The following is a 9,191-nucleotide window of genomic DNA, read 5'->3' on the forward strand; positions in this document are numbered from 1 at the left end:
GTCAGTGGCCATCACGCTCAGCAGAATGACAAGCGGGAGGCAAGAAGGCAGTTCTCAACACAACACTGTAGCCAGGAATGGTTCACACTCTGGGAGTCTGACCCCAAGTTGTATATTTTAGGCATATTTTAAGCACAGCACAATTTAGTGAAAATTATTCTGGTGATAATTAACTCGTCCTGCATGTACAACTAAGCCTATGTAAATCTCAAGAAACAAAGTAAGTTAAATATAGGCTATGGAAGTTTTGTGACTGCACTGAAACTCTTTTTAAAGTCTGTAAAGATAGGTCTATAGATTGACTGAAAAAAAAAAAAAAAACAACTTTATGATAAGAGTGTAGGGGAGGATCTGGAGCTGGAAAATCTGCTTCCACACAGAGAGTTCAAAGGTTGCCAGGCTAGAAAACATAACCTCCAGCCAGGTGTGGTGGCACTCGCGTGTAATCCCAGCACTCGAGGAGGAGGCAGACGCAGGAGGAGCTCTGTGAGTTCCAGGACAGCCTCATCTACAGAGTGAGTTTCAGGACAGCCAGGGCTACACAGAGAAACCCTGTCTCAAAAAAGCCAATAATAACAGTAGTAGTAGTAATAAGAAGAGAAAAAAGAGAAAGAAAGAGAGAGAGAGAAAGAAGGAAGGAAAGAAAGAAAGAAAGAAAGAAAGAGAGAGAGAGAGAAGGAGGAGGCTGGAGAGATGGCTCGGAGGATAACAGCACTGATTGCTCTTCCCAAAGGTCCTGAGTTCAATTCCCAGCAACCACATGGTGGCTCACAACCATCTAAACATGAAATCTGGTTCCCTCTTCTGGCGTGCAGGTGTACATGCTAACACACATTGCATAAGTAATAAATAAATAAATCTTTAAAAAAAAAGAAAGAAGGAAAGAAAGAAAGAAGGAAGGAAAGAAAGAGAGAAAGAAAGAAAGAAAGAAAGAGAGAAAGAAAGAAAGAAAGAAAGAAAGAAAGAAAGAAAAAGGAAGGAAGGAAGGAAGGAAGGAAGGAAGGAAGGAAGGAAGGAAAGAAGGAAGGAAGAAGAGAGCATGATGTCTACTCCAGCCTTCTTTGAGGAAAGCAGACTTTTCATTCCTTCCCTTGAAGGAACAGCCCTGTGTGCCTAACATTCCAGGTCCCCTGTGAATACAGAGAGTACAGAGACCTCTGTGCTCTCCACACAGATCCAGGTAAGGATGGCACCCATGTCTAGATCGGCACCGATGAGCTTACTGGGTTTTCTTCTAGAACCATGGTGAGCGGTTGCTTGTGTGACTTCCCCAAACAGCTGTATCACCAAAAAAGTCTCACCCATCATGAATGATGAATCCTCATCACTGCACAGGCAGAGTCTCCCATTCCCTCAATCTACCAGTGCTCTCTGTCTGGACCAGATGTTTCCAGGTTCTTGGTCCATCCTCTAAAGAACTGACACCCCCACCCACAAGCAGTAAGGCAGCAAGGGAAGGTGCCGCCCTGGCCCACTGCCAGAGAGCCGCAGGCTCTGGGTTTTTCTCTAAAAGTTGATTTTGACTCAGTCCGCCTTGCTACATACGTGCCCCAAGCCAGTCTGAGCCGGGTCGACCCACAAACCCCTACTCTCAGGCTACATTTCAGGAGGCTTGGCCACAAAGAGGGCGTTCCTAAGGCTTAACAGGGAACCCTAGGTCTGATGACCCCATGGTTGTTTGGAGAGGGATTTGTGTGCTGCTCAGTGTGGGCGGGGCCCTAAGTCGCTGAGGGCACCGCTGGGAAAGTGGGGGTACGTGTAGACCAAGCCATGCAGGGTCCCTATGCTGGTTTCATAGTCACACTGGTGCCACCCAAAAGCATACCCTGCTGGGGCGTTCGGAGTCTCTACTGTCCTGACTCTTCCTTCTGAGAAAGAGTGTCGACAGGTCCAGTCTGTCCGAGGTGTGACTGGGTGCTCGAAGCTGCTTTGATCAGGATGGTGATGGCTGTTACACTCTGAGGACAGTGGGTGTGGCAGGACTCTCTTGTTCCCTCTGGGAGGACTGGACAGTTGGCTGGGGTGCGTGCGGGGGGGCGGGTATCTTCTCTTGGACCCTGCTGTGTTGTGAATAACTAACCACTTTGTCAGTGAGAAAGGTGGGAAGGGATGCGTTAAGTCAGTATGAGCCCTGGGTTCAGTCCCCAGCACCGCACAAACTGGGTGTGATTGCACACACCTGGAATCCCAGCCCTCAAGAGGTGATAGCAGGAGGATCAGAAGTTCAAGGTCATCCTGTGCTATACGGTGAGTCTGAGGCTAGCCTGGGCTATAGGAAACCCTATCTCAAATTTAAAAAAAAAAGAAAAAGAAAAAGTATGCTGTCAGGTAGGCATACCTGTCGTCTCAGCACTTGGGAAACTGAGACAGGAGAACTGCCATGAGCCTGAAGAGACCCAGTCAGTGAAGTCAGAGTGACAGTATGGCGTCTGTGTTCCAGAGTAGAGAATCGAGGCTTCAGTTGACTGGTTCATTCCTGAGGTTCCCAGACTCTTCCATGGGCTGGCCCCTTTGAAGAACACAGGATGGGTGTTGCTTGGCTCATCCAGGTCCTGGACAAACTGTAGATGAGGTGTAACTGAGGGAGGGGACCCGCTTCCCCTGATACACTGGCTTCTGGGAATCCTCGGCCTGGGCCTCACCCTCTGCTCCTGCCCACTTCGCCATCTGGCCAGATGCAGGCAGGGTTAAGGCTATTTTCAGGCCTAGTCAATAATGTTTCTTATGTGTGATGTCACCTGCTCAGGCTCACTCCTCAGCAGAGCATTCCCTAGTCACAAGGAACTGAGATAAAATTTGGCTATATTTCTTTTCCACTTTAAATGAGCACTGCTTAGCAGAATAGAAGTACACAAATGCTCTACATCCTAAAGCATTTCAAATCTTTAGCCAATATTTAATTTAAAAAATTTAAATTGAGAGGGGAGGGAGAAGAAGAGGGAGAAGGAAGAAGGGTGGGAAAGAGAGAGGAGAGGAGGGAGGGGCCACAATTGGGATATAAAGGGAATAATTAATTAATTATTTAAAATGATATGTATATTACAAAGAGTCCAGGAAACAAGACCATTCTGGGAATCCAGGTGAGAGAGCTGGAGTCAGCTGCTGCACTTCATCTGTGGCACTTTGCTAGCTGAGGACCTTATCGGTAAACCTGTCTGTCCCTCAGAAACAGCAAGTTAAAATGTCTGAAACCACAGGTCTCCTGGCCTCCGTTTCATGGTTTCTATAAATCGTAAGGCTTCCACAGACAATGCAGAAAACAAAATAGGTTCTTTTTCTCTTTGTCTGGCTAAGCCATAAATCAATCCATCCTCCTTTCCCAATTTTTTTTTTTTTTTTAATTTAGTGCAGCTGAGATGGCACTTAGACAGAAGAGCCGAGAACTCAAGATTCTGGTCCTCAGGGAACAGAAAGGCTGGCCTCACCTAGTCCCATGCCCATTCTCCCCCCTCACCCCATGCCTTGTCAGAACATCTCCTCACAGCTGCTCCATAGTGGCGGTACACCAAGGCATAGTTTTTGGAAGGGGAGAGGAGTATTCACTGGAGAACATGCTGACATGCATTTCGCTCTCCTCTAGTTACGAATTGGGCAAATTATGGACATGAAGGAAGCCAGGATAAGGACAATTTGGGGCACCTTGGCTCAATCTCCCTCACCCTATACTGCTGGTTCTCTGGCAGGTGGTCTGTTGAAGACAGACCCCATCCTGGCACAGGACGAGACTTGTGGGGTGTATGGGGCTCACCACCCCATAAATTGTTTCAGGGCTCAGCTTTAGCTGCAAGATCAGTTTCCACCTCTGTGTCCTGAGAGCTCCCACTGCCCTCCTGCCCTCCTCCTTTCTTCGGTCCTGCTCAGTCCTCTCCCTCCCCAGATCTGCCCAAGCTACTCTTGTTTGCCCCCTGGTGGCCGTGTCTCTACATCTCGCCTGCTACCTTGGCAGAGCAGCAGTGGAAGTGTGTTTGTCTTCTGTAGCTGCTTTGGAGCACAGAAGGACCCAGGTTCGCACTGCTCACCCGCCAAACGACTGGCAGCCGTGAAAGGCGTGCGTGAAAGGCTTACGTGAGGAGGTCAAGGACAAGACTGACAGGGTTGAAGGTCAAGAGCTCCTAGCTGGTAGGAGACAGGCGCCAGTGTTGATGGTAATGGCTGATATCCCTGAGGCAATACTGCTAGGGATCTGGAGCTTAATGGCCTGTAAGGGACCGAGCTCACAGGAAGGGCTGAACGGAAGAAGAGTCACACCGACCCTGGAGAGGCGGTGACCAGGGAAGCCTGTCCTGTGTGTCCCTTCGCAGGAGCGCTCCCTCACAGGCTCTCTCTATTTTTTATTCTTCTGACTGCAGTTTGCACCGCCTTAGTCCCTTTTCAATTAGTGGGATAAGACGCCATGTCCATGGCAACTTATACGAGAACGAATTTGCTGGCTCTTACAGTTTCAGAGGGTTAGTTCCTGACCACCACGGCAGAGAGCACAGCAGCAGGCAGGCCAGCAGCGTGCTGGAACAGCAGCTGAGGGATTGCATCCTGAGATACAGCCACGAGGCGGAGAAAGCATGGCACGGGGTTTGAAACCTCCAAGGCCCTCTCCTAGGGGCACCCCTCCCTCCAACAAGGCCACATCCCCTATCGCTTTCCAAATACGTCCACCAACTGGAGACCAAACATTTAAACATATGAGCTCCTGGGGGCCATTCTCATGGTACTATATCTTCAGCTGAATTGCATCAACACAGCAATCTTCTCCCAGGGCCAGGCAGGTACCATTCTATGCCACCATAAACTTATCCAAAGTGCACAGTTTTGGAGTACTTCTGAGACAAGAAACACAGCCTGGTCTTAAAGGGTCTTGAAGGCTATTGAAATGTGGTTTCATAGCTAATTGGACCAATATATTTTGCTAGGTATAAGAAGCCAGTTTGAAGCCAGGCGTATCTGTAATCCAGCTTCTGGGAGGTGAAGACAGGTGAATCAGAAGTTCAAGGTCATCCTCAACCCTATAGTGAGCTTGAGGACTACCTAGGTTACATGAAACTCTTTGTGAAATAAGCAAACACCCCCAAACAACAACCGTCCCCAAATAAAAACCAAATGGAAACCTAAAAATCTGAGTTCACTTACTCTGACACATCTGCCATGATGCCTCCTCCCACCAGGAAGGTATAAGGCTTGACCCTAACTGTCAACTTGAACCTCTGCTGAAGGATTACCTTCCTCAGATTGGCCTGTAGGGCATGTCTGTGGGGACATTTTCTTGCTTGCTAATTGATGTAGGAAAGCCAAGCCTACTGTGGGTGGTACAACCTATCCACGTGGGCCTGGGATGTATAAAAAGCTAGCTGAGCAAGCCAGAGGGAGGATACCAGTAAAAGCATACCTCCTTGGTTTCTGCTTCAAGCTTCTGCTTTGAGTTCCTGCCTTGGCCTCCGTGGATGAGGGACTCAGGGTTAGGAGTGTAAATAAACCCTTTCCTCCCCAAGCTGCTTTTGATGTATGTGTTTCTCTTTACAACAGAAAGCAAACTGGGATAAAAGGGCATGTTCTCCCAGGCAGAAAGATCCCTAAACAGTCCAGGAAAGGGGTTGACTGTTAGCTGAACTTGGATCCAGGCAGGGATGAAAGCAACAGTGTGGTATCCATCCACTTAGCTGGAAGACCATGAGAAGCATTGGTTCCACACATAAGGAATTCTCCTGAGCAGTTGAGGCACACAATAATGTTTAGGTATTAATAGAAAAGGGCACACACAGTTATGTGTATGTTTTTCAAGACAGGGTTTCTCTGTGTAGCCCTGGCTGCCCTAGACTCACTCTCTAGACCAGGCTGGCCGAGACTTCATAGAGAACCGACTGCCTCTCTAGTGCTATAATAAGAACGTTAAAGCAGAAGGTTCAGTATGAAAGAAATAGTAAGAACTGACAATCATTTCAAGGAAGGATTGAGTTGGGACGCTGGGACTGTTTTGTTTTGCCAGAACAGGTAGAACTTTGGGGGGGGGGCTTTATGAGGACCCACAGTTTGTCACTGGAGACAGAAAATTTGAAGGGCTCTTTGAGAAATGATATAATCTCATCAAGGAGGAAAAAGGAACAACTTACTGACTGAATTGAAAGTTTCTGTTCTGAGTTTTCTCAGAATAGAGCACTTGTCTGTGAGGTCTGTGTGTTGTCTTGGTATTGGGGGGAAGAGTGTTTGAGAAAGGGACAGATGCTCTTCACATCCCATCTAACAGGAGAGAGACGCTGCACTATGAAAAGGTACTCACAAGAAGAGACTTCCTCTGTGGCCAGCTGGGAGCCCTGTTTAAAAGACAGTATCTGTTCACACAGGAATGGAGAGGCTGGGTGAGGGCAGCCAGTCCAGTCAGGAGTGATGGGCAGGCAGGGGCGGCAGTCCTCTGCAGAGTTGTGCTGTCTGGGGCATTTTGAAGGAAGGATAGTGGCTGTGAAAAGTCCAGTATGGGAGCCAGTTGGAATGAGGAGGTAATGATAGGGGTCACAGCTCAACGTTATGACTTTTATCCAAGAGTCTCTATTAGTCTCTCTGAAGGAACAGGTCTAGGATGAATTCCCTAAACTAAGTTGAATCTTTAGAACATTAAAAAACTTAAAAAATAAAATGAGCTCGTGAGGCCAGACGGAGTGTTGTTGGTTAAGAGTGCTTACTACCCTTGCGGACAACCTGAATTCTGTACCCAGCACCCACAAGTGGCTAATATCTGCCTGTAACTCAGATCTCTTCTTCTGACCTGCACTGTTACCCACACCCACTTCTCCCTCCCCTCCAATAAATAAAGTCTTGAGAGAGCAAGAGAGACAGACAGAGACAGAAAGAGGTGCCGTTCATTAGGGTCTGGGCTCATCTGGGTCTTGCCTGGAGAGGTGATGGGGAGCACCAGGATGCTAACAGGAGTAGGCCAGCTGAGTTTCTGGGGATGGATCAGCCTTAGCTCTGGACAGATGAAACCGTGGTACTGGGTCTTGTAGTTTGACTGCAGATGAAGACATGAGTAGGACCCAATAGGGTCTACTCCAAACAATCTCAAGTCTTCTGTCCCATGGGGTGGCTTTTAAGTAGACTCAGTCTTGTTGGGCTAATGTAGGGGGGCGTCTTGACAAGTTGAGGTGAAGCTTGGGACTGTTCTTCCTAGCAGTCAGTGATGGTCTTGATCATCTGTCCAGTGATACAACATGCTAAGCTATGTAACGAGCGTTGGGACCTAACAAGAGTTCAGTCTGGGGAAAGGGTCCAGAGGGCTCTGGAAAGGACATCAGGAGGGCTGAGATGGGTGGGACACTTAGAGGAAATGGGAGATCTTAAAAGTACCACTGGGAGGAGAGTGGGCCCAGATTGTTCAGTCTTCAGGAAAAGCTTGCTGAGGTCTCCATCTGTTAAGAGTTTGCTCCACCCTAGCAACCTTTTCAGAAGATTCCAGGTGCCGGGTGGGTATAATACTTGATTTTCGGAGTTTCCCTCATTCCCTTCATTGGAAATGAAGCCTGGACTGTTATGATCGTAGGGACCGAGGGAACCCAAAATGGAATACTAAGGCATTCTGAGAACAGCGGTCACCTCCGAGGTTTCTCTGCTTTAGTGACGAACGTCTCTATCTGCCCTCCGGTAACCACTCTGCTAGTAGATATTTGAGTCCCTTGCATGGAGACATATGGGTGAGATCTGCTTGTTGCCTTTCCCCGATATGGAAGGGAAGGAGGTCTGAGAGACAACCCCCTCGCCACTTCTTAACTATCTGAGACCAGTGAAAGGCCCCCAGGTTGAGAACCTCAAAGGCTTGATGGGGTTGGAACGTCATCCTACTCTGTCCTGGGGTTCATTTAGAGATCTCCATGATCGAGAGAACCACAACTCTTTTTGCACTTCAGGATTTGAATGGTATTGGGGTCCTCAAGGGAATCTGGAAGGCTCCTTAAGGGTAGTTGTGGTAGGGCATCCAGGAATGGAGATGGCCCAGACTTGCAGGAGAGTTGGATGAGGAGGAGGGTAGACACTATAGGGAGGGACTCTGAGGCTCCAGACAGCTCCAGGCCATTAGGGGCCAAGGGGATTGGTGTTGGGAGTGACATAAGAACCTCTGGAGCCTCAAAAAGCCTTAAATGGACTGGAAGTTCACACATGTTGTTTTTATACAGGGGGAGAATGGAGCATATAAATAGGACCAGAAAAGAATGAATACAAAGATTTTTATTTATTTATTTATTTTTTTGTCAACCATACAGGTTCAAAGGAGTGTAAAGGAGGCTGGCTGGGGTTTGCCATCAATCCACATGAGTAGGCCTCAGGAGGGACATCAATAAGGTATGTAACTGGTCCCTTCCACCTCTAGGTTACTCAAAGTCCATCAGTAGAGATGGAGAACGTGAGAACCTCTATAACAGTGATTCTCAACCTGTGGGTTACAACCCCTTTGGGATCCCATATTAGTTACCCTGCATAACAGATATGTACATTACGGTTCATGACAGTAGCAAGGTTACAGTTATGAAGGAGCAGCAAAATAATTGATGGTTGGGGGTCATCAGAACATGAGGAACTGTGTTAAAAGGGTCACAGCACTGGGGGGATTGAGAACCACTCACTGCTCCATAGCCAGTCTTCAGAGGACCTCCTTTCTCATCGAGCTCCTAATAGTCCGGGAACAAGGTCAAGGGCAATTGTCCTTTCCCGGGTTTGACCTGAGTATGAAGATGCTGGGTGGAGGTTGACTTTTCCTCAAGGGAAAGAAGGGGGCATTTGGTCTCCAGTGGACCCCCTTTGCAGACTGCCTGTGGTTCTAATGGAGGCTTATAGCCTGGTGGTCTGAAACATTCTCAGTTGAGAAAGTACAGGTGATCACAACAGTAAAAGGAAAGACCCCTTCAACCACAGGTGGCTTAGTTTTTCTCAGCCTGAACTGGGCGGCTGCTATACCGAACTCCAAGCCGGCCTGAGAGACAGTTACTGTAGCTGTCAGTAGACCTGGAATTCATCTCTTTCATCCTCTAGCTTAACTTTTCTGGCCGTTAAGGTCTCCTCTGTTACTAAAGACTTTGACGACCATGTCTAATAAAATGGGGGAAAAAATCTGGGGTCCCTAGTCTAGTTTCTGAAACCATTGTTCGTGCCCAGAGGGACTTGGCATATAAACTGTAAAGCCAGGATGGCTTGACATTCCTGATCCTTGGGGCACT

The sequence above is a fragment of the Meriones unguiculatus genome, chromosome 7 (assembly GCF_030254825.1).
Source record: "Meriones unguiculatus strain TT.TT164.6M chromosome 7, Bangor_MerUng_6.1, whole genome shotgun sequence".
Classification (NCBI taxonomy): domain Eukaryota; kingdom Metazoa; phylum Chordata; class Mammalia; order Rodentia; family Muridae; genus Meriones; species Meriones unguiculatus.